At 51.9% G+C, this 24,007-nt stretch overlaps 1 protein-coding gene and 1 non-coding gene across 5 annotated transcripts in view; one reads left to right on the top strand and one right to left on the bottom strand.

The window, feature by feature from the left end:
- SNX29 (sorting nexin 29) overlaps positions 1-24,007 on the top strand; it is a 506,664-nt gene that overhangs the window by 238,024 nt on the left and 244,633 nt on the right. The window lies entirely within an intron of this gene.
- On the bottom strand, positions 2,646-2,752 carry LOC121019835 (U6 spliceosomal RNA). The gene has a single exon (XR_005785792.1). It is a non-coding gene; the product is annotated as a U6 spliceosomal RNA (small nuclear RNA).

Raw genomic sequence — 24,007 nt, 5'->3', positions numbered from 1 at the left:
TGTGAGTCACGTGGGTGACGTCGGAGGATCCCGGTTGAGACTTTGCACCCAGTGTCACAGGGTCCCTTGCGGCTCTTGCAGGGCTTGGGTTCTCCCCAGCGTGGACAGTGGGAACCCCCAGTAGTTAGAATTATTCTGGGAAATCCCTTGGGAAGGTATCATTTTGTGGGTGGGTGTTGGTGCTTCCGGCAGCGGAACGGGATGGTTGATTCCGAAGTCAAAGCCCACACGCGGTGGCTGGCGGGCACTTAAGAGCGGGGTCGTTCCAGCACCCACACTCTCACACAATGTCAAGCCCTACAACCTCTCGTTGAGTAGGAGCCTCCTAGCGGTGGGGGCATGTGGCCGCCAACACTCCGGGGGAGCAGCAGGCCACGCGTCTCTTGTGCACATGTCCTGGCGCCCGAGCTTGACGAGCGGAAACGTGGGGTGGCACCCGGTAGTGGTGTTCCTTTCTCCTTTCTCTCTTGGTGCGGGTCTGGTGTATCACGTACACACCGGTGCGTGCACCTAGCTGCACGTGCATGAACTGCGCGCTTGATGTCGCTCTGGGACGCGTGTTGCACGTAACCACAGCCCAGTCCCCTCACCCAGGTGGTCACGTAGCTGGTAGAGCGAGTGCTGGGGGCAGGGTTCCCGTCTGGCCCCGCCGACCCCTGAGCCCCAGCCTTCTCCCACTCTGCTGCCTGGCTCTTGGTGTCTCTCCCGTGCCTGGCGTCTCCTTTGCAGACAGATAATAACTCCGATGCCTTGTGATGAGTTGATGAATGAGTAGCTGAGAATACATGGGGCTGAGGGTCTCACAGGATGGGAGGTCGCTGGGTGACCTGAATATGACCCTGGAGGTTCCTCTTGCCCCCTCAGGGTGATCAAGTGGGTCTAGCTCTGAGAGTGGAAGAAGATTCTGTTTTTTCCTTCATACAATCACATAAGTCACATGCGCTAAACAGAGTTTCTTGTGCTTCCTAGAAGCAAAAATCTTCCTCTCAGTACTGACTGGGACAGTATTGTGTAAATGAAAGACGGTTTTACCATTTTCGAGAACCCGTCCCCCATCTCTGAGAATTGGCTGCGGCTGGAGGGAACGATGCGGGCGCGCTCGCACGGGAGGGTGGCTGGTTCATGTGCAAACACAGATGCGCGTAGCTCCAGGAGCCACATTTCTCACCATTTGTTACTGTTACTTAATTGGAAGTGACAGTTTTGTGTTCCCAAAAGAACAGTCACGTTTCTCCTTCCAGATTTGTTGTGGCAATTTACCAGTGGATCTGATTACAATGTTTGGTGGGGCCTCGGGTGGAGGGCCCACCTAAGTGGTAATCACACATTTTTCTTATGATATAGAGCACTGGATTTTTCCCCCCTGTGTAAAAATTGCTTCTAAATGGTAAAGCTAAATTGAAAAATGTTGCCCTTTTTTGGGGGATCCTTTATGTGATGGTTGAGAGCTTTGGCCATGGAATCGGTCAGTCTAAGGCCGAATCCTGACGCTCTACCTTACTCGCTGCATGCCCTTGGCTGGGATGTGATGTGACCCAGCCTCAGTTTTACCACCTGTCAAATGGTGAGATAAGAGGAGCTCCTCAGAAGGTTGATAGGACACTTCCTTGTCTGTGGCGGACTGTGACCGTGCTGTCAATCACTGACTAGTGTGGTGCCCGTCTCCCAATATGTGTGACTACTATCTTTTTTTTTTTTTTTTGATGATTGCAAAAAGATGGCTTTTTTATTGTTGATAATCTTACTATTCTTTTTTATCATTAAAATTAAAAAAAGTTATTTAATTTACATCCAAATTAGTTTATAGTGCAACAGTGATTTCAGAGGTAGAGTCCTTAATGCTCCTTACCCATTTAGCCCAGCCCCCTTCCCACAACCCCTCCAGTAACCCTCTGTTTGTTCTCCATATTTAAGAGTTTGTTGTGCTTTGTCCCCCTCCCAATTTTTATATTATTTTTGCTTCCCTTCCCTTGTGTTCATCTGTTCTGTCTCTTAAAGTCCTCATATGAATTAAGTGATGATATTTGTCTTTCTCTAATTTCGCTTAGCATAATACCCTCCATTTCCATCCACGTAGCTGCAAATGGCAAGATTTCATTCTTTCTGATTTCTAAGTAATACTCATTGTATATATGTCCCACATCTTCTTTATCCACTCATCTATTAATGGACATTTGGGCTCTTTCCATACTTTGGCTATTGTTGATAGTGCAGCTATAAACATGGGGGTGCATGTGCCCCTTCAAAACAGCACACCTGTATCCCTTGGATAAATACCTAGTAGTGCTGGGTCGTAGGGTAGTTCTATTTTTAATGCTTTGAGGAACCTCCACACTGTTTTCCAGAGTGGCTGCACCAGTGTGCATTCCCACCAGCAGTGCAAGAGGTTCCCCTTTCTCCACATCCTCACCAACATCTATTGTTGCCTGACTTGTTAATGTTAGCCATTCTGACCGGTGTGGGGTGGTATCTCATTGTGGTTTTGATTTCTACTTCCCGGATGATGAGTGATGTGGAGCATGTTTTCATGTGTCAGTTGGCCATCTGGATGTCTTCTTTGGAGAAGTGTCTAGTCATGTCTTCTGCTGGATTATTTGTTTTAGGGTGTTGAGTTGGATAAGTTCTCTGTGGATTTTGGATACTAAGAAAAATACGGAAGCTTTGTGAATCTGCCTGTCATCTTTGTGCGGGGGCCATGCTAATCTTCTCTGTATCGTTCCAGTCTTAGTACATGGGCTGCCGAAGTGAGCACTACTTGTGACTATGTTATGATGACTTTGTCTTAATTCTTTCCATCTGCTTGTGTTTTGAATGACAGTGTCCACTTAGGTGTTTCCCCTAGCACAGGCCATGTGGACTTTTCCTAGATACGTAAGGGAAATTTCTTTTCCACATGGTTAAAAGTATAGCGCTTAAAGACATTTAATTTTGTTTTTATTTTTTTCCTGCCCAAACCGAAACCAGTGGTTGAAGGTTAGCTTATAACCCTTGCACCTCTCCTGACTGATGATGACGGAGACCTTGGTCAATGAATTCTGAAATAAAAGTTGTTTCCTGCAGAAACAGCTTCTGTTTCTTTTATGGGAAACAATGAGTTAGCTGCTCTGGGGGCAGGCTGGTTTGGTGGTCGATGGTGTGTTCTAGAGAGATGAGTTGGTTGGGGGAGGGCACAGCGTTAGTCATTTCCTTAAGGTTCCCCTTTCTCATCTGTGAAATAAGGATCTTACTCACAGTGTTCACTCTGTAGAGTTTTGTGAAACTTCAGGGAGCCCACAAAAGATAAGGAACACAGTGCCTGGCACATAGAGAGCACTCCATAAATGTTAGCTGTTGTGTTTTTATTTCTGTTCTTACTTTCCTTGCAAAGTTCTGAGGATGACTGAGAGAGGCACCCCACGTGTTGATCTTGTCATCTTGTTCCTTGGAGTTGGTAATTTGGACTGCTGCAGTTTAACACTGAAAAAAGTTTGGTGTGAAATCACGTGGTGCCTGATTTCGGAGAAGCGCACAGCTCTTGAGGTCTCCAAGGACGTGGAGCTGGCAGACGTTGTGACGTATGACCTTGGATGGTGTGAGGAAGGGACAGGATGCTGGTGGAGACAACTAATTATCATTAGAGCTAGTCCCTCCTCCGTTTTTTGGGGGGGGTGTCACAGCTTGGGGGTCTTTGGATCAAAAACAGCGCTAAGTTGAGTTCTAGAGTCAAAGAGGAACCTTTCAGTATCAGCAGTACAGAAGGGCCAGTTTGTGATGTGCTGGGACCGATGACCCCGGCCCACCGTGGTCACCGTCAAAGACCAGAGCTGTGACGCATCTACTCAGGTTTGCAGACTGGGGTGTGGGTCAGGTCTAGCTCCGGTGAGGAGGAGCTGGAGCTCAGACCTGAAAGAGGAAGGCATTCCCCTTCCACACCAGGTTTATCTTGTTGCCTCGCAGGGGGAGAAAGTCCAAAGCAGGAGGAGGAACAGGTGGCAGAAAGACCGAGGAGAGGCCGGTATTGTCAGGGCCCAGGGTGAAGGAATGGGGGGCGGCCCAGAGCACCCCAGGCCTCACAGGTTCCGGGAAAGGATTTGGTCTTTGCTTTAAGAAGAATGGAGTGTCTTTCAAGAGTCCTAAACAGGGATCAAGTTGGCCTTTTAAACTTGTTACATTGTCCAACTGCGGAGAGAGAATTGGTGACGGCCACGGTCTGTGCCACTTGAGCTGTTGGCCCCTGCAGCTTTCAGCAAGCCAGGTGCAGTGGTTGGAAGTTGGGGCGAGGACGATGGGAATTAAGGGAAGATGCAAGGATTTGGCCGAGGAAACGGACACGACCAGGGCTCCGTGTCTTACGTTTTTAGATCGAACCCTTTCCTTTCAGACTATATTCTTGGTAGAGTCTTTCTGCCTCTGCTTCATTTCCCTATGGCTCGCACGGTCTCTTTCCTCCTGCTTTTCCCTGAAGATGATTCTTTGGGTAAAAATAAATACCTTCCCGCTTAGAGCAGCTCCTCTTCCAGATGAAGCGAATAAGTGAGTGACTGAAATGAGCAGTGACTCGTAACGAGGAAGGCGCCCGTGGTCCGTGATTGACACAGGCGCACCGTTTCCTCCCGGAGAGCCGTCAGTTCATTGTTCCATTTACAAAACGCGCAGCAGGACCCGCACTTCGTAGTGGCTTTACCCAGCAGAGCATTACAATACTGTTTATTTTCAGGCTCAGAGAAGGCTGAAAAAAGCCCCCCTTTCAGGCAGTCTCCAGGCTAGGTTTGCTTGTCTTTCGATTGGGTTCCTTAGGTGGCATGCTTGGGAGGTACCATTAGTGTGTGTCTTCCAAAGGAAAACCACCTGTGACGGCGGCCACGTGTGTTTCGTGTTCCAGCCTCGCAGTTGTGCAAGGGTGATGCGCTCATTTTCGTCTCCGAGAAAGGTGGACAAAGGTGAGACCCACAGCTCTGAGCCCACCTCAGGTGCTTAAGCACCTGCTGGGTGCCAGCCCTGTGCCTGGGCTCTGGGATACAGGAGGTCCCTCGTGGGGCTTGCGGGAGGCCGGGGAGGGCATGTGGGGAGGTCAAGAAGTCTTCTTAAAGCGTGTCGTGGGCCGGGTTGGAGGGCTCGGGGAGCCTAGAGTGAATGCCCTCACCTGGGCTGGGGCAGGGCCGGGCCGAGAAGACTTCCTGTGGAGAATCTCGTAAGACAATCCCTGAAGGATAAGCTGGGCTTTGGTGGGCAGAAGTTTCCAGTTAGGAAAGGGCACATGGAAGGGCATGTGCAAAGGCCCAGAGGAGGATGAGGAAGCATGGTCGATAGAGGGACTGAAAAGTGAGGGTCAGGAAGGGCCGGGCACAGTCCCCCAGACACGGACCTGCAGTTTGTTACTTCTTAGGGTTTTTAATGCCTGAAGTTTGTGATGCAGAAGCCATTAACTTAATATTTTTAGTTTTTACTTTACTTTTTTTTTAAGTTTCTTTATTTATTTTGAGAGAGAGTGAGAGCAGTCGAGGGGCAGAGAGAGAGGAGGGAGGATCTCAAGCAAGCTCCGTGCTGCCAGTGCAGAGCCCAGTGTGGGGCTCAGACCCACAGACCGTGAGATCATGACCTCAGCCACAGTCAAGAGTTGGACACTCAACCGACCGAGACACCAACTAGTAATTAGTCGGTGCCCCAACTAAATATTTTTAAAGAAAATCGCCGCACTCCTCCAGACCCCCTTGTCACAAATGATCCATAAGGACTTCCAGAAACGGAATTAAATGACAGAGAAGACTGTTCGCAAGCCCCATCCTCAAACCTCAGAGTGACAGATTTAAAGGAAGGCTTTTTACCCCTCCTTCCACCCACGCCTACCAGGTCCCAAAGCATTTGAACTTCCTGTCTGTAAGCCAGAAAACTGGGAGGTCCTGCTTGAGAAATTCTGGGTTGGGGTTCCCCCTTGGTGACCTCATCCAGTGTCCTCTGAAAGTATGAGACCTCCTTGGTCTGCTTCACCACCCACTGGCTCCTTGATTTCTCGGGAATCCGGTCTTCCCCTCTCCAAAACGGGGGGCTGTATGAACTTGATAGGCTGCAGAAGAGAATTAAATCAGGTGCTGTAATCACACTCTCGTGCATGCTTATTACTTCTCCCTGAACATGGGCTCAGCCCTGGAGGAACCCGTGCCCTGGGTTTCTCGCCCCTGTCCGGACACCTGCCTCGTAACCTCCTCCTGGTGCTGGCGGCCTCCCCTCAGTCCTCGGGCGTCTCTGGGAAAGCTCCCTGCGTCCCCTGGTCACACCTCTGAGAGGCAGCAGCTGCCTGAGGGGCCCCGGGCGCCCAGCCACTCGGAGCCTTTGGACCACCGGCTGCTCCTCCAGGTGGCACGGCGCCCATCGCGGGGGAGCCCCTGCCCCTTCCACCTTTGTAACTGTTCCTCAGATCCACTTGGGCGCCAGCTTAGCAAACCTCAGCCCCGGCCGGCTTTGTCCTCACGATCTGGACCGCCCACTGGGGATGAGGGTGGAGGAGGGTTTGCGTGTGGGGTTCTAGGAATTTTCAGACCCACACGGAGAAGCTGGTGGTACTGGGGCTCATCTCTGTGGGTCTGACCCACAGGAAGTAGTCATTTGTCCGTTCAGCTGGTGCCCTCCAACCCTTCCACGCGCTGGGCCCAAAGATGGGCGGGACACAGTCCTTGGGGCTGTGAGCCTCTGGGGACCGGGCATTCACCTGGAAGTATTTGTTTATTTTTTCATCCATTAATTCCTTTTTAAAAACACTCGTTAACTGGCAGTCATAGGCCACTCTCCTTGCCATTTGGGCTCACAGTGAATGAGCCATGTGAAGGTCCCTGTCTTGGTGGGCTTACCTTCTGGTTGGGGGAAACTCACTGTCATCAGCAAATAGGGTAAAAAAAATGTATGTCCTATTGCAAGGTGATAGTTGCTCTGGGGGAAAAGTAAAAACGGAGCGGGCCAAGGGGACCGGGAGTGTCTAACCGGAGGCACGCAAGGAGGAGCTTCGCTGAGAAGGTGCTGCTGGAGCGCGAGCTTGAACGAGGGAGACGTGGCCAGCAGGTGGGAGAACATTTGAGGCAGAGGGAGGTGGCCTGGAAACGGCCTAGGGTGGGAGTGTGCCTGGCACATCCCAGGGACAGCAAGGAGTGACTAGGAAGGAAGTGAAGTCACAGAAGGTTCCAGTGGCTCACCTCCTGCAGAGCCTTGTGCACTGCTGTGAGGAGGTTGTGTTTTTTTCTGTGCAGAAACTGGGGCGGGGAGGGGAAGCCACTGAAGGATTTTGAGAGAGGAGTATCACCTGACTTAGTTGTTGAGGATCACTTTGGCTGCTGTCCAGAGACGAGCGTCTAGGCGAGAACGGCCAAAGCAGGGAGGAGAGCAAGGCGGTGGTCACAGGAATCCAGGTGGGAGGTGGTGGCCGAGACCTGGGTGAGCTCTGGCTGGGTGTCGATGTTGGGTGTCCAGGAAAGGATTTCCCGAAACTTGGGCGGTGAGGTGTGAGCGAGAGCAGCACGGGATGGCTGGGAGGAGCTTGCCCTGAGCAACCAGAAGCTTCTCCTTGCAGTTGAGCAGGACGGGGATGGCTTTGGGCAGAGCAGCCCTCGAGCAACCAAACGGGAGTTCTGGTGCAGACGTGCTGTGTTGGAGATGGCTGGGTGTGGGAGAGGAGACGGGAAGGATACGTGTGCATCCTGGGCTGGAAATACACGTGGAAGGTGTGGACAAACCGAGATGCTTAGGGCCCCGAGACGGGACGAGATCCCTGGGAGAGAGAGTGTAGATGGGCCGGGACTGAGCGCTGGGGCCTTCCACCTTGAGAGCTTGTAGGAAGGAGGAGGACGTGCCAGCTAGGGTGACGGAGAGGCAGTGCCTGGGGAGGGGGGGTGGACACCGAGGGAGAGTGTGCGGCCCTGGAAGCCCAGTGAAGAACATGCTTGAAGGTGGAGACTGTGAACGCCGGTGTCAGATGTTGCTGATGGACGAAATGAGATGGGGGCAGGTGACCTGTGGAATCATCCAGCGCCCGCCAGCGGTGACGTGGGCTGGAGCAGGTTGGGGAGAGCCTGGTGGGAGAGCGTTCGGACAGTGGGAGAAGTGCCACGAGGACCTGGTTAGGCGGCTCTTGGAGGAGGTTGGCCGCGGGTGATGGTCCACATTCACGCCGCCGGGATTTGTGGAGGACACGCTGTGCCGCCGTCTGTCTTAGCTCTCTTGCAGGCGATGGTGGAGGAGGCGGGCGTGACTTGAGGCCTCTCCGCTGTCGTTCCAGCTGTCCGTGCCCTCCTGCCTTCTGGCCTGCTCCGCGGATCTGCGATGGCGGAGCCAGAGGGTTTGGTCTTGCCACCTGGCCTCCGGTTCCTCCTCTGTCTTCCCGGTTGTATTAGTTTGCTTTTGCTTCAGTAACAAACGTCACGGCCTTTGAAGCCATGTTAGCATGTTATTAAATGTCTGATGGTCACAAGTCTGATGCGGATCTCTCTGGACTGAAACTGAGGTGTTTGCAGGATTGGGTTCTTCTCCGGAAGGTCTGGTGGAGAACCCATTTCCTTGCTTGTCCAGATGTTGCGGAAATAATTTCCCAGTGATCATAGAACTTGGGTCCCCGTTTCTCTGCCGGCTGTCACGGGCATTCCCACCCCCGCAGACCTCTTCCAGTCCCCGCACGCAGCCTCTACGTCCCACACCACCAGTGGCACACTGACTGCTTGTCGCACGCGGAGTCTGACTTCTCCTTTGCAGTATCCCCTGCCTTCCAGCCAGAGCAAGTTCTCTTCTTCGAGGGGTTTGGGTGACTAGAGGGGGCTCACTCACATAACCCGAGATAATCTCCCAACTCAGAGTCACGGAGGTGCTATGTAAGGTGACACATTCCCGGCTTCCAGGGATTCGCGTGTGGTCACTTTAGGGAGACCCAAACCACCCAAACCACACTGCCTACCACACTTGTCTCCGTGCGTGCCGCTAACTGGTTGCTCAAACCTGGGAGTCAACCTTAGATTCTCCACAGACTGCTCCTCTCCCATTGTGGTCAGGAGGTCTGGTCTCCTCCATAACCCGCCCCCAACCAACCTCAAAGAGGGCCAGCAGCTTCTGCCATCTCACCGCCGTGAGCCTGGCTCAGGCTGCCACCGTGTCTTGTCTGGAATGTTGTAGCAGCTCCTAACTGTTCTCTTCTCTTCCAGTTGTGTTGTTTAGTCATCCATAATTCACACAACCATCAGAGCCACTTAAAAATAAGCAAACGAATGATATTCTAGGAACCCTCCCCTGGTTTTGCTCGTGAGAATAAGGTGGAACATTCTCCCCGTGGTCCCTGAGGCCCCGTGTGATGCACCTGACGCCTGCCCTCTGGGCTCCTCTCCCCCCACACACCCTGTTCACCATGCCTCAGCCACACCGGCCTCCTTTATGTCCTCGAAGTAGCCCCCTCTGTGCCGTGCCATAGCCTTCACTGTTCCTTTGCCAGAATGTTGTCCCCTGCGGTAGTTCTAACCCTTCTTGTCTCCTCGGAGAAGCCGAATTCTCCCCTTGTCTGAGGAGCTCTTCCCCATGGCACTTCCTCCTGGTTTTTATATTTTGCATGGCCATTGTTACCACCGGAAATTATACCCTTTTTTGGCTCGTTTGCCACCAGTCAGGTGCCAGTTCTAGGAAGGCAGCAGCTTACTGTGTCCTGCTCCCCGTGGGGTCCAGAGCATGTGACCCACGGCCACCACTCCGCGTGCATGTACTGGGGGAACAGATGAGCTTCTGGCGTGAGGATCCTAGAATGCTTTTGGAGAATGAGCTGTGTCTGTAACAGCAAAATATGCTTTCTTCGACTCGCAACACTGCAACACCAAACGTGTGGGGATTTTTCCCACACGAACCATTCCCCAACTCTGGGGACACCAACCGGGTGTCCTGAAGTTGAATTCAATTCTGATGAACCAGAGTTAGTGCAGACACCACAGCTTCGGGGCCCATCCCAGAAGGTGGCCTCCGTTTCAGATGCCAGTCGCAAGTCCGAGGTCTCCACCTGCACTTGGGAGTGACTGGCTATAAATTGGAGTTCCCATCACCCCTTCCTCGGGTTCAGCAATTTCTAGAATGGCTCCAAGCACTCAGGGAAATATTTATTTGCATTGAATGGTGTATAAAAAATATTAGAAAGGATACAGGTGAACAGCCAGATGAAGAGGTAGACAAGGTGAGGTGTGGTTGGGTCCCGAGCACAGGAGCTTCTGTCCCCATGGGGTTGGGGTGTGCCACCCTACAAGCACATGGACGTGTCCACCAGCGCTGAAGTTCTCAGATCCTTCTAGATTAGGAACTTTTGTGGGTACTTGATCACATAGGCATGATGGATCATGATGAACTCAACCTCTGACCCTTCTCCCCTCGAATGAGGACGGGGGTGGGACGGGACGTTCCAAGCTTCTAATCACCGCTTGGTGTTTCTGGTGACCAGACCCCTTCCTGCAGCCCACCAAGAGTTACCTCACTGGAACATAGGATACTTCTCTCAGGAAATTCCAAGGGACTTGGGAACCCAGTGTCAGGAACTGGGGTGCTTAAGACCAGTGTTTATATGTCTTACACAGTTTGTCTGCCTTTCTACCTTCCTGGCCAAGAGGAAGAAACACTTTCTATCTGCTCATGATCCATGGGACTTGTCATAGTTTGGGAGTCAGTTCGCACATCCAACATCTCCTCAGGGGCGCCAAGTATGGAGAGAGTGGTTATTTTTTTATTTACTTTAATCTAATACACAGTCAGACACCTTAGAGGACTTCTAGCCTCCCTTAGGAAGTTTCCTTGGTTCTCAGTATGAAGAGGACTTTATTCTTCCATCATTATCTGAATGTAATAGTCATGTATGAAGACACTACCATATGCGGACCAGAAACAGCCCATCCATGCAGAGAGAGGTAGATTCAGCCCTCTGGCTTAGAATGTTCCAGTTCCTTCCCTGGATTCCTCCTCTTGTCCCTTCCATCATCGGCTTCCTCCAAATCTTCCTTGCTTTGGGTTCTTAGATGTAATTAAGATTTTTTGAAAGTTGTCAGGGTTGCAGAACATCTCTGTGGTCTTTTTGAAATAGCCTCCTGGTTTGTCATATATTATCATGTTCCAAATATGTCAAAGTCTGTTGCGCACGTGGGAAGGAAACGGTCAGCTTCTAGATATCCAGGGAATTGTTGAGAACACAGAGCGGTCAAGGCCAGGCCGCATGGTCCGTCTGCCCCAACTTTGAGGGGAGGTGGCATGGGCTCCCTCCCAGTGTGGGTGGGATTGGTGACGTCACTGGTGGATTGGAGCCCTCCCTCTTTTTGCCTTCCATCAGCTAGAACAAGCCCTCGTTATGTTGCGTTGTGCTGTGGCCACCGCCAAGGTATGTGTCTGGCTTCCCTGGCCCAGCAGCCTGGGTAAGAGCCGTGACTGAAGGTGCTGTGCCTGGTGAGCTCCGCGGAGCCCCGAGGAGGGGATGATTGAGGCTAGCCCTGGAGGGTCCCTTGTGGCCCCTACGGGTGAGTGCGGGGATATGCCTGTTCTCTCAGTTCCTAGTTGCTGTGCATAGGACTTCTCTCATTGCTTACTGCACTGGTTCAAACTTCATGCATTGAAATCACCTGAGTATTTGTCAAAATGCAGCTTTCTGGCTCTCCCCTCAGACTGATTGAAATAATTCTGGGAGTTGGGTCTTGGAACCTGCCTTTTACCGCTTGCCACTCCCATCCATCCCTCGCCAGGTGATTCTGATGAGGGTGGCCCACGGTCCACCCTTAGAGTCCCACCAATCTAATGGACCTGCCTGTGGTGTCACCACCTTGTCCACGAGCACCCTTCCCTTCTCCCTCCCTCCCTCCTCTCTCCTGCCCCCTAGCTGCATTGGCCTCTGTCCCGCTTGGACCTTTGGTCTTCCCCATGAACATGGATGTTCCCTGTTCTTCTGTCCCCTTAGGAGGCAGCTGCCACGTTGAGGCTCTTCCTGTGCTTCTCTGTGATCCCTCTTTTCTTTCCACGGTGACTTGACCTTGTAGCATTCTTGAGAATTGTAAGCGAGGTGAGCTTTCAGAAGGATTTCTTTTCTAAACCCATCAGTAGTCCCCCACCCCCGCACCCCGTCTGAAACATCAGCTCTGACCTTGAGTCTCAGGGATGTGGCTATTTCTTTCCTGCCTCTGTTCTGGGCGTCCCTGTTTCAGCCTTGACATTGCCCTGCTGTGGGTGCCTGGAACAGAGACAGATTGTGAGTTTTCAACATGAATTGTGTGAGCGTTAAAAAAACAAACAAAAAAAACCTCCTCCCCTTGACAAAAGTCCCTTCCTTAAATCTTTTGTATTACTGGCTTTTGTTGACTGGCTGTGTCCTTGTGGCTTCAGGCGTGGTGAGTGTCCCGTAGCTGCTTAACGTACGTGCTGCTGTTCCCTGTGGGCTGGAGAGGTTGCTCCTCCGAGCCCAGGCTCCGGTCCCTCACCTCGGGGGTGCATGTCCCTGCCCTGCAGCTCTCCAGTCTGGGGGCACCGAGCACATGCGTTTCAGCCCTCTGGCATCTCTGTCCTTCTGCCTGCTGCCTTGGCCTTTCTCGGGTGCCTGGCTGCGGTGGCCGTGCCGTGAGCTCTGGTTTGCCGCTTGCCCCAGCGCCCCTCCTATCTTGTCATGCTTCCTGTGGATCTCCTGGACTGCAAAATGAACATCAGAACTGAAATCGACTCAAAAGTCTTCTGCTTGGTTTCATCCACGATGATGCGGAGGCCCACGGCAGTGAGGTGACAGTTCAGGGTCACAGAACACTCTGGAAATCTGGGCGGTGGGAACCTTTTGTCAGTTATTACAATTTAAGTTGTACATACCCTTTGACCAAGCGGCTGTGTTCCTAGGCGTCCAGAGAAAGGTTCCTAACCGTGTGTAAAGACAGGCACAAGGCTGTGGATTGTGGCAGTTGAACTGGGATCCGCTCCAGGCGCTGGTGGAAAAGATTGTGGTTGCACCCTGTGATGAATGACGAAGCCCGTCTGCCTGTGCTGGCTCGGGGTGGTCGCCAAGGCTGGTTGTGGAGTGACGGGGGGTTATGCAGCGTGTGCCCCAACCTGTAAGAGCACGCAAGCATGTACGTATGTGCACATAGAATCATGTAACAACAGTGAGGGGCGGGCTTGGGTTGGAAGGGGAGACCGTGGTGCTTGCTTTGCTCTATAGTTAGGCGTTGGAATTTTTTTTTTTTAAATCGAGGTAGAAATCACATCACCTACAATTTGCGTGTTTTAAGTACACTATTGAGTGTTTTCTAGTATATTCACCAGGATGGGTGACCATCACCGCTCTAACTCCAGAACGTTTTCATCACCCCCAAAAGAAATCCTGAACCCGTTAGTGGTCACAACCGTGAAACCACTTTCTGGTTGTGTGAGTTTGCCAGTTCTGGACATTTTGTGTAATTCCCTGCTCTCCAAAGGTAGGGTGTTACTAGGAGGGCTTCCTTCAGCTGAAATGATCTCAGGTAAAGAGCATCCCTGCTTTCTGAAAGTTCGTGTCTTGCCCTTGGCTTTCACAGAAGACCTGCATCAGTAGGGTGACAGCTTTTCTCCTGTCTCACTGTCCAGATGCTTTTCACTGAAGGGGAAAGTTTCTCTCAAGTTTCTCTCAGAGCCTCTGCTAGGCTCCATCACATGAGCAGGTGAAAATGCGTTCGGCGAGGGTGTGAAAACAGTTCTGGTTTTACGCTGCCGTCATTCCCAGCTGCCCTTGTGCCCGTGTTGTATATTTAGATGAGCTCTTGGAACAGAGATGCGGCATCTGAACAGGTGAGCATCTTTGTCTGGAGAGACCTAGGCGGGATGGAAGTTTCTAATGAAGAGGTTTTCTGTTTTGAAAAAGAAGGCAGGCTCTTACTTTGCCTTTGTTTTTAAGAACCTATCCTATCTTTAATGCTTGGAGTGGGGATATAAGATGCTTTGTAGTCTTGTCTTGGTTAATCCTCACAAGAGGTACCCTCCCCATTTTACAGAGGAAGGAACCGAGGCTCAAAGAAATAAAGTGATGTGTGTCAGGTCTCACTCTAGTTGGTGGCAGGGCCAAGATGTGAACCTAGGGATGCCCGTGTGTCTGCACACACTTCCCGTCATACATAATGCGTCGCCTGTTACTAAAAAAAAAACCTATGTCTCTCAATCCCTTGGTTCCTGGTTCTGAGCTTCAGGGATACAGATGAGTCCGCACTCTTTGGATAGATCACGCTGGCATGGATATCCCACCCTAGGGCATTCTTTAGATCACTTTCTCTTGGCCTGACTATCACACAAGCCCCCTGCTTTTTTGCTTATCTCTCACCCTTTTTTTTTTTTCGAACCAGAGAATCCTCTGTGAGGTGGGTGGGTTTATGTGAAGTTTTGGAAGAATTTGGTTGCAACTCTCAGGAGAACTGGAGATTTTTAGTATTCTTACACCATGAGGCAACCAAAACCGTTAGGGGGTGTGTGTGCACATAGGAATGTAGGTCTCCCTTGGAGTTGTGGCGCATGGCCTTGGAATTATGCCATCTGTGGAAACGGGACCGCCCTGGTGAGGAGGCTCCTGCAGATGGCAGGGGCGCAAGTGTGGTGAAGGGGGGATGTGTAGCGCGGGGTTTTGAGACCAGACCGACTGGGGTTTGTATAACAGGGCCGATCATTTACCGTGTGTGTGTGTGTGTGTGTGTGTGTGTGTGTCTCTGTGTGTGTGTGTGTGTGTGTGTGTGTGTGTGTGTGTGTGTGTGTGTAATTAAACCCAAACCTCTATTTTCTCATCTCTGAAATGGAGATTTTGGGCAGCGATGTTCTGAGCCTTAAGTGAGAGGCTGCGACTCAACGTGGGAGTTGTGTGGTGTGTAGGGCTCGGGTAACAGGAGCTCATCTGGCTCTTGACTGCTGCCAGTGGTGTTGGGGCTGGAGCGTGTGGCGGAGTCAATGTGAGCGAACCGTTCCCGCACCAGGAGAACAGCCGGCTTTTCAAAGCCACCTTCTTTCCCAAGTATGAGGGCCTGGCTTCTCACGAGAAGTTCAAGGTTGGATAAGGATGTCTCAGCTTTTGGGGACTTCCTACTCCAAGATCAAAAGTAGCTGAATGGCATCCATGGTTCATCTTTTGCCCTGTCCCTGGAAAGGCATGACATGTTGAGTGCTGAATGAGCAGGCCCCCAGAGCATCTGTCCTGAGAGACTCCAGGCTTGTTGTCCGGGCAGGCGGCACCTGATTTGGTGAACCTGGGGCCACATGGGGGCCGGCGGCAGCGTCTTTCCTCCATCTCTGTCACAGCCCTGGGGCGGGGCGAGAACCACCGTGCCCCCTGTCCCCTGCCCCCTTCTTTCCCGAGTTCTCCTTAGCCTTTGGACCCCATCAATGCCTGCTGGACTGAGGACTGAGTGAGAACGTGAGCAAGATGCTCACTTACTCAGCTGCTGACGGGGAAGGACAGGCAGCATGTGGCAGGGGGAGGGCACGGGTTGAGTTTTTTCTGATCCCATTGCTTGATAGCTGTCTGACCTTGGGCAAGTCATGGAACCCCCTGGAAGGTCATTTTGGGGGTTGTTAGTACCCACCTTGCGTGTCTGTTGTGACAAGAGGAAACGCCGTAAAGTGCCGAGTAGCATGGCCGGCAAGGACGCGTCACGGCTCAGTGGCGAGCTCAGCAGTGAGAGCGTCGGTGCTCCCAGCCCCGCTGAGCTGAGTGTTTGCCCACGTCAGGGTGGCTCCTCCCGCGGCTCTCGGGGGTTGGGCTCCTGCTATTTCACAACAGAGGAGACTCCGCTTCCAGGGGATGGACGATCTCGTCCAGTCCGGTGGTGTTACGGTGTCTACACCGTTGACTTCTGACTTGAGATGCGCAGCCTCCCGTCTCCCTGGAACTCTGGACTCACACGCTCCCGGACTCCTGCCGCCTGTTCTCACATGGCCGGTGGTTGTGCCAAACCTGACTTGTCTGAACACCAGCCCCCTGGTGGGCACCCGCCTCTTCTCTGTCACACCCGCCCTTTCCCCAGCTCGGTGAAATGATGGCCTCATGTGTTCAGGTTCCTGAGGCCACAGATAGTGGTGGGAGCGCGACTCCTGTCTTCGCTCTAACCCCACATCGGATATGTTAGCGTCGTCCCTACACCTCTGGGAGCGCTGTAGCTGGAGGTTGTCGGCTAACCGCCCTCCTGGAAACAGAACGGCAGGTTCTTCCCTGAAGGGCGACCTGAGCCGTGCCTCCTGCCCCCAGGCCCTGCACACGCCCTCCCGTTTTCCCCACTCGCCCCTTCGTGTGGCTGGTACAATGATCTTTTAAAAAATGTCTGATTTTCCTGCCTTTTGTTCTGAATCTTTGGGGGGCTTCCTGTTTTTGCTCCCAGTAAACTATCCTCCCCTCCAACCCCCTGCCCCCTTCTCTGTGGTCTCACTTCCTGTTCTCTCTCTCATCCGTTATCCTTCAGCCGTCCTGTCACCCTTGCTCTTCCTGGGAATGCTCTCTCCCAGGGCCTCGTATGGCTCATTCCCTCACTTTATTCTGGTCTCTGCTCAGATGGCATCTCTTTGGTGAGCCTTTCCTTGCACTCACACCATCATTTTCTCATGCTTAACCTCCCCCCACCTCCGACTGCAGCACTTTTCACGACCTGATGCATTACGTAGTTCTTCCTTTGCCGAGGCCCACCGTTGCAGCGTAAGCTTTTTGTTGGCATTCAGTTTCCCCCCTTAGTACGTGCCTGCAGGTCCAGTGTCTAGTGCCTGGCACGTAATGAATCTTCAGGAGCTAGTTGTTGCGTGAATAAATAAAAGACTTGCCCAGGGTCGCTGCCTGGGGAGTGGCAGAGCTAGACTTGGCCCCTGGTCTCTGATTGCGGAGCCCGCACTCTCACCATCGACATGCTTTCCCCTTGCCACAGCGGGCACTTGGAAAATGGCGGATGCTTTCCTTATGAGGACCGTCTCCTTGGCTGGAACAGTGGTGGGTACCTATTGTCCTGTAGGGATCATCGTCGCTCACCCAGGAGGGACCTTTCTACTTTGGAACCTCCAAGTGTCCCAGATCTCCCATCACCCCAAACCTGGCCTGCTGTTCCAGGACCCGCACCCTTCCTTTTGTCCATCAGAAAGTTCCGGGGAACCGTCTCTGAATTTAAAGTGGCTCCTTACCCTCTTCTGCCACCAGCGTCACACGCTGTTTGCATCTGGGGTCCTGCTAAGCTTGTTGCATTTGAAAGTAAAACAGTGGCCTTATCGTGCTGTTTGCCGTGCCGCTCTCCGTGGTGTTTGGAGTTTTTGCTTAAAATAATTGAGGCAGAAAACCTCCTGTGTTCCCCGATGCCTGCGAGTGAGACCCGCATAGCGGCTGCCTCTTTCAGATGACGTACCACAGACACCTCCAGACTGTAATGGCAGGCTGCGAGGAGGTGAAAACTGTGTCATGTTCACTAAGTTTAAATGACCTGTGGGTGCTCACAAACCCACAGCTTTTCTGGAACATGAAAAAATGGTTCTGATTGAAAGTAAATATCTTTGTGCTCCTACCGAACTCGATTTTAGTTGTCTACTAGATTTACAAAGAAAAGGCTTACCGGTTTGGCCAAACATTCCCGTTTGGAGTCTCGCTTCTATAATTAGGCCATGGTGGAAATACAAGACAAAATGGCGGACCTCTCAGAGTGGACGCATGTAAACCAAGTGTAGGTTGTCCTGTGAATGATGTGGATGTTAACCGGGTTGCCTGGGCTGATGGGGCGTCTCCTCTACCGTGCACATTACATAGATCTCTCCCCCTCTGGCACAAGCATACGATGGCCAGACCCCCCGGTGCCTGGAGGCTGCAGTGAGATGACGCATTGGAAGGTGCGTGGTAAGTCATAAAGTGCTGCGTCAGAGGAAGCACTGTCACTGTCGCTTTTTTATGGGCACCTGCTGTACGAGGATGTAGCTCTCAAATTTTTTTAGCACATTAAATACAGTTCTTTCTTTTGCTTTTGGACCTATCTCTGTGCCTTGGCCTTTTCAGTATAACTTAAGTTCCTCATCCCAGTGGAAGTAGCCAACCACATAGATGGAAGTTTCTGTCTTGTTGGGTCCTGGCAGCTGCACTTGACTTGCAGTCCTTGACTGGGGCAGGCCGTGAAGTTCTGAATGCTGTCAAAGTAACTCAGAACACGGACTGGAAATGTGAATGATGAAATTGTAGATTTGAGACTGCACTGCTGGGACGCCTGGGTGACTTGGTCGGTTAAGCGTCCAACTCTTGATTTCAGCTCAGGTCATGATCTCACCATTGTAGGCTCGAGCCCCGAGTTGGGCTCTGCAGTGACAGCACAGAGACTGCTTGGGATTCTCTCTCTCTTCCTGTCTCTCTGCCCCTCCCCGACTCGTGTGTGCACCTGCAGTCTCTTTATCTCAAAATAAATAAACATTAAAAAAGAGAGACTGCATTGCTAACCTCTTTTCAAGCCTTGTGTTCTTGAATTCAGGAAGAGCTGTTTTTGATAGGAATAGAAAACTGTGCTTTCCTCTTGGGCTTAAGTTGTCTTTCTCCCCCTTCCAAACTAATAGATCATTCAGGAGATGCGTGTCTTTAAAACACCCTGTCACTCCCTTTTAGTTGGATCTGTCACAAATGTTTGTGTTTGTCGTGTGGGTGTGACTTTCAGAGATGAATCACGTTGATGCTCCCCACGTTGATTGGTGTATTGGGGAGTGTGCAGAAAGTCTGGAATGGGGGTGTAGCGTGCTATTTCTGGCTCTCACACAACTTGATGTTACTCGGGCTTTGATGGCGTTGCCTTCCTTGAACACCCAAACGTCCCCCTGCTCCCCAGGCAGATGAAGTGTTTCTGACTGGAAAGTAAAGAAAGGAGACATGGCCCTGTAAAACTTGAACTAACGGGATGGCTGGCTTCTCGTGCCTCATGGTGTGCGCTCCTTGCCAGCGGAGAGGTGGAGAGTGTCTGACCGAGAAATGGCTCCTTTCACTTTCCTAGTAACCCTTAAGCCATAGAGATATACCGGCCAAGTTCACTTTGTCGTTGTCCTTTTCATAAACGTCATCCACGGGGAACCACACCATCGTTGTCCTTTCTGTAAATGCCATCTGTGGGGAACCACCATCGTCCTTGGGACTCCAGGGCCTAAGTCAGAGTCTCACCACAGTGCTCTCTAGGAACTACCTGTTGAGTGACTAAAGGTACTGTATTGTTGATCTCTTGGTGTGTAACAAATGACCCCAAAATTCAGCAGCTTAACACAACACTCAACTCACTCCCTTGAGTGTGTGGGGAGGAGCAATCCAGGCGTGGTTTAGCCGCGTCCTCTGGCCCAGGGTCTCTCACGGAGCTGCGGCTGTCCTCTCCAGGCTTGACGGGAGGAGGACTCGTGTGGCTGCCGGCAGACCCCGGGGCCTTACTGGCTGTGTGTGGGGGATGCATCATGGCTCTCTCCATAAGGCCGCTCACAAGGCGGCACCTGATTTTCCTCAGAGGGAGTGAGTGGGAGTGGGCACCCAAGACGGAAGCCACCGTCTCCTAAAACTTAATCTCCACAGTGACATCCCTTCGCTTCCACCACATCGTGTTCCTTCGAGGTGAGTCAGTAAGTCCAGCCCTATATGCAGGGGTGGAGATCCAATGACGTGAGTGCCAGGAGGGAGGGGTCACTGGGAGCCATCTTGGAGGCTGCCGACCAGTGAGAAGATCGCGGTGTAGCTGGGATTTGCTATTTATTATTTCGTGCATGGAATAGAAGTCTCTGACATGCTTGTTAAAGCTGCAGGGGCTGGACCGGGGCACCAGGAGGTCAGAGAGTTGCAGGGGAAGGTTGGCTGGTTCGTTTCTCAGAGACCTTTTATAAATTCATGACTGTCCAGGGTCTGGTTCCTAGTCTCCAAGGTTAACAAGCTTATTCATGCATCTGCCTCCTTGAGTGCAGAGGACCGTGGCTTGCTCTCACACGAACCTACAGAGGGGCTGGTATCTGAGGAAGGAAGGCCAGTGGCTGGATTTCTAAAGAGATGTGCAGACCTCAAGCGGGTTGGAAGGCCACGTCCTTCTGAGCAGCGGGATCTCCTTGTGGCGGAAAGCACCCTCGCTCAGGCGAAGATCAGGTCGTTTGGAGAGCACCTGCGGACCGTGCCGTTAGCCCGTCCGTCACACCTTAGATGCGGACTGGCCCCGGACTGCGCTGATCAGCCACAGCCAGCTTCGTGCTGGGCGTCTGCCCTGCCTTGATGGGCACTGTTAGTGTCTGAACTTTTCTAAGTGCAGCTGCCTCTCAGATTCTTTTCCTTAAAATCAATTCCGCCCTTCTGTTTTCTAAGTCCCACGCTGGCACGTGGCCTTACCGTAAAAGACCTGGTACCTCTAGCCGCCACCCCTCCCCCACCCCCGTTTCCCACACCCCACAGGCAGCTGCTTCAAACATTTATCTTACGGTTCTGGTACTTACCTTAATGTCTCTCAGTAATACGTGTCTACTGCTCCTTGTTGGTTTCTCAGTTGTAGGTATTCTTGACTGATTTTTCACTGTGGAGCGGGGGGGATAGCTCTTGGGTCCCTCTCCCTGCAGGGACCCCTCTCCCCACCCATCCTCTAGCACAGACATACCCTCTTTTTAGTTTGGTCCCTCTTCGGTGAATACATTACTAGGATCCCAAAAATGCTATCTAGCCGAGCTGCAAGGTACGGGATCGTTATTTTGGCACAACTTCTAAATTTCTTTTGAGTTCCTACTGGAACAAAACCAAACATACATGGTTGGTGTTGTGTGAACTTACTACTAATCAAAATGCACGTGCTCTCTCACTTACGGAAATGGGAATATGTGAAAAATCGGGCCCCTGTGAGGCCGTCTCTCCTGCAGTCCTCTGCCCGCCGTGGCCCGAGGGAGCCTGGCTGCTCCGTGGGCTTGTCCCCACCAGCTCTCTGGTCTTACCGCTTCTTCGGTCAGATGTAGTTCGCGGGCCACACAGTTCACCCTTACAAGGTGTGCAGTCCAGTGGGTTTCAGTGCATTTACAAGGCGTGTGACCGTCCCCTGTCTCTAAATACAGAGCGATTTTGTCATCCCAAAGGCGAACCCCATCCCCATTAGCGGTCATACCTTATCCCTTCCTCCTCCCGGCCCCTGGAAACCCATACCTGTTCTTGGCGTTTTGTATAAATGGAATCCTGCCGTCCGTGACCTTTTGTGTCTCTTCTGGCATCTCGCCCCTTGCGTGACGTTCTCAGGGTTCATCCGTGTTGTAGGCGGTGTCAGTGCTTTACTCCTTTTGTGGGCTGAGTGGTCTTCGGCTGCAGGGACGAGCGCCTTCTGTTGATCCATCAGTCCTCCACGGTGGCTGTGCGGGTGGTTTCCACTTCCTGGTTATTAACAATCTCGCTCTTGTGTCGTATCTTCTCTTTTGTAGAAACTGTTCTTTTTCTTAGATTTTTTTTGTCTTTTTTTTTTTTTTTTGGTTGGGGGCGGGTTAAGATTTTTGGAAGATTGCATGTCTGAAAATGTTTTTACTTTCTTACCACAGGGTTTGGCTTGGTGCCTAATTCCAGGGTGGAAATAATTGCCCTCAGGGTGTTGACAGCAGTTATCACTTGATCGGTTGCTAGCTTACAGGGTTGTTCAGAAATCCAAGGTCATCTAGAACTTTCTGTCATCTGTAAAAGTTCTGCCTCCGCTCCGGAAGTTAGCACCCTCTTCAATTTGTCTCTCTTGACCTGAAATTTCCCTGTGAGGTGCCTGAGCATGGTTCACCCCTCGTGCTGTGTGCCCATTGGGCTCTCCTGTCCCCACACCCGCCTCTCTGGTTCTAGGACATTACTTGAATGAAGTCTTTGATTTCCTGGTCTCTGTTAACTTTCTTTCCCCCCTTCCCTTTCTTGGTTTCTCTCAAATGGTAATTCTCCGTTTCATTTTTTTTTTCCCTTTTGTTATCCTTTGGCTCTGTCTTCCGGACATTTTCTTACCGTCTGTCCTTTGTATCTAGTGTTCCCTTACTTCCGTCCCAGTTTGGCTTTCCAAACGAGTTTGTCTTTTTACTCTGTGCGTGTGTGCCTCTTTTTCTTCTTTTTAGACTCCTCCCTGTTCCTCTTTTCAGCTATACCGTCACCTTCTGTCTCTGGGACTGTGACCGACAGTTTGCAGATTCTCGAGTGTATTTTTCCCTAACTTGTGTCTCTCCCTTACAAGATGTTCTCTTCTGTCTGTAGATTCTGGTCCGGGTTTTCCGTCTTAGGTGCCTGTCTCAGACATGAGGCGATATCTGGCCATGTGCTCCGAGATAGGGGTGGGGTGCCACAGAGCCGAGCTCTCTGTGTAGGAGCTGTGCTCGTGCCCTGGTGGGGTGATCTGGCTGTGCTGTGTCACTGCAGAGCCCCTCGTATCAGCCCCTTCCGGTCTTTTCCTCAGCCTGTTAAAATTCCAGGACAATCCTTTGTACTATGTTGGCTTCTTGCTGCTGGGGAATGGGAAAGGAGGAATGGAAGAAGTTCAGCAGTACTGTTTCTCACTCTCTTTCCTCTGGGGTACCCGTGCCTTCAGCTCAGTCCAGACCACTGTTTTCACCTTCTCTGGAGAATAAGCCCTTAATTTTCTGCAAATGGTTCCTCCTTCTTCTCCTCCTCCCCCTCTTCCCCCCCTTCCCCCCCCTCCTCTCCCTCCTCCCCTTCCCCTCCCCCTCCAGTGTTTGTTTATTTTTGAGAGAGAGAGGAGCGGGGGAGGTGCAAAGGGAGAGGAAGACAGAGAATCCAAAGCAGGCTGGGAGCTGTCGCCACAGAGCCCGATGCAAGGCTCGAGCCCACGAGCTGTGAGATCATGACCTGAGCCGAAGTCTGACACTCAACTGACTGAGCCACCCAGGCACCTCTGCAAATTGCTTCTTAAACAGACTTTTTTATCTTTCCTCTTCACATTCAGCCCCATGTTTACCCTTCCCCCTCACTTCTAGAAATGTCTTGTATTAGCACTTTGTCAGCTGTTGGCCAGTTGTCCCGTTTGAATGAGATTGTATTTTGGTGTTGTGCACCTGCAGCCCAGAAGGAAACTCTCTCAGGTCTGTCTTGTTGCTCGCCAGTGATTGGCCTGCTTCTTGGCTTCTAGAATTTTGTCGTCTTGTCCCCTCTCTCACTCCCTTTCTTTCTCAAGGGTGATGCTGCTAGAATTTTTAAAATTGGTGTTTCAATGGGACTCAGAGGATGCGAGCGTAAATGAATGTGTTCAGTCTGTCACCTTGAAGTGGAAGCCCTTTAAAGGTTTTCTCAGTACCTATTTCAGGTTGCAGAGGGTTCCTGGGTCACTGTCCTCAGCACTGGCTGGGCTGCGGTCACTCCTGGGATGGGAGCAGCTTAGGACGCATTCCAGTGGGATGTGTGTCGTCATTCAGGGCCCTGCTGCCTCTGGGCCTCTATCTCGTGGCCTGATGGAGCCTCCGGGAGAGGGCTGAAGGCGGAGCCGCAGTCGGTGCAGACTCAGTACCCCCAGTTTTGCTTAGCCTTGGCCCACTTTCTCATCCTCCCCCAGTCTGTCCAATTGCTGGTGCCAGAGCGGGGCTGGCCTTCACTACCATCTCCTCAGCCGATGGGGTGTCCGGGAGTTCCGTCTCCTGGAACACGCAGGAGATGGAATCCGCTTACCTGATGCTTCTTTCTGGGCTTGGGGCTAATCTACATTCTTGATCCACGCCAGTGGGGCACTTCCTTCCTGTCCGTGTTCCCTTGTTTTTCTTGGAATTCGCCCGCTTGTTCCCAGTTCTCACTTCTTGTCCTTTTCTACAAAGCAAGCATTCATGGATGCGACTCTCAAAGGAGGAGTGGCACCCGCCCGTGTCTTCTGTGCTCCTAACTCCTGCGCTGGCCTGGGAGCCAGTCTCTTGTTTGGATGGCCTTTCTGGGGATTCTGCATCGGTTGTCGAGTGTTTCCCGAAGCTGCCTAGCTTCCGCCCTAAGCACGGTTGGTAAACGTTCATTCTTAGCGGCTCTGCGTCTGCCCTGACCCCTGCCGTTGACGTCCAGCTGTAGGCGGGCGGTCCTGCGCTGGGGAACTGTGCTGTTGGAGAAAAAGAAATG

This window comes from Herpailurus yagouaroundi, unplaced genomic scaffold, assembly GCF_014898765.1.
Source record: "Herpailurus yagouaroundi ecotype Mexico unplaced genomic scaffold, PumYag 222, whole genome shotgun sequence".
Taxonomy (NCBI): Eukaryota; Metazoa; Chordata; class Mammalia; order Carnivora; family Felidae; genus Herpailurus; species Herpailurus yagouaroundi.
This window is presented reverse-complemented; position numbering and strand designations above follow the sequence as displayed.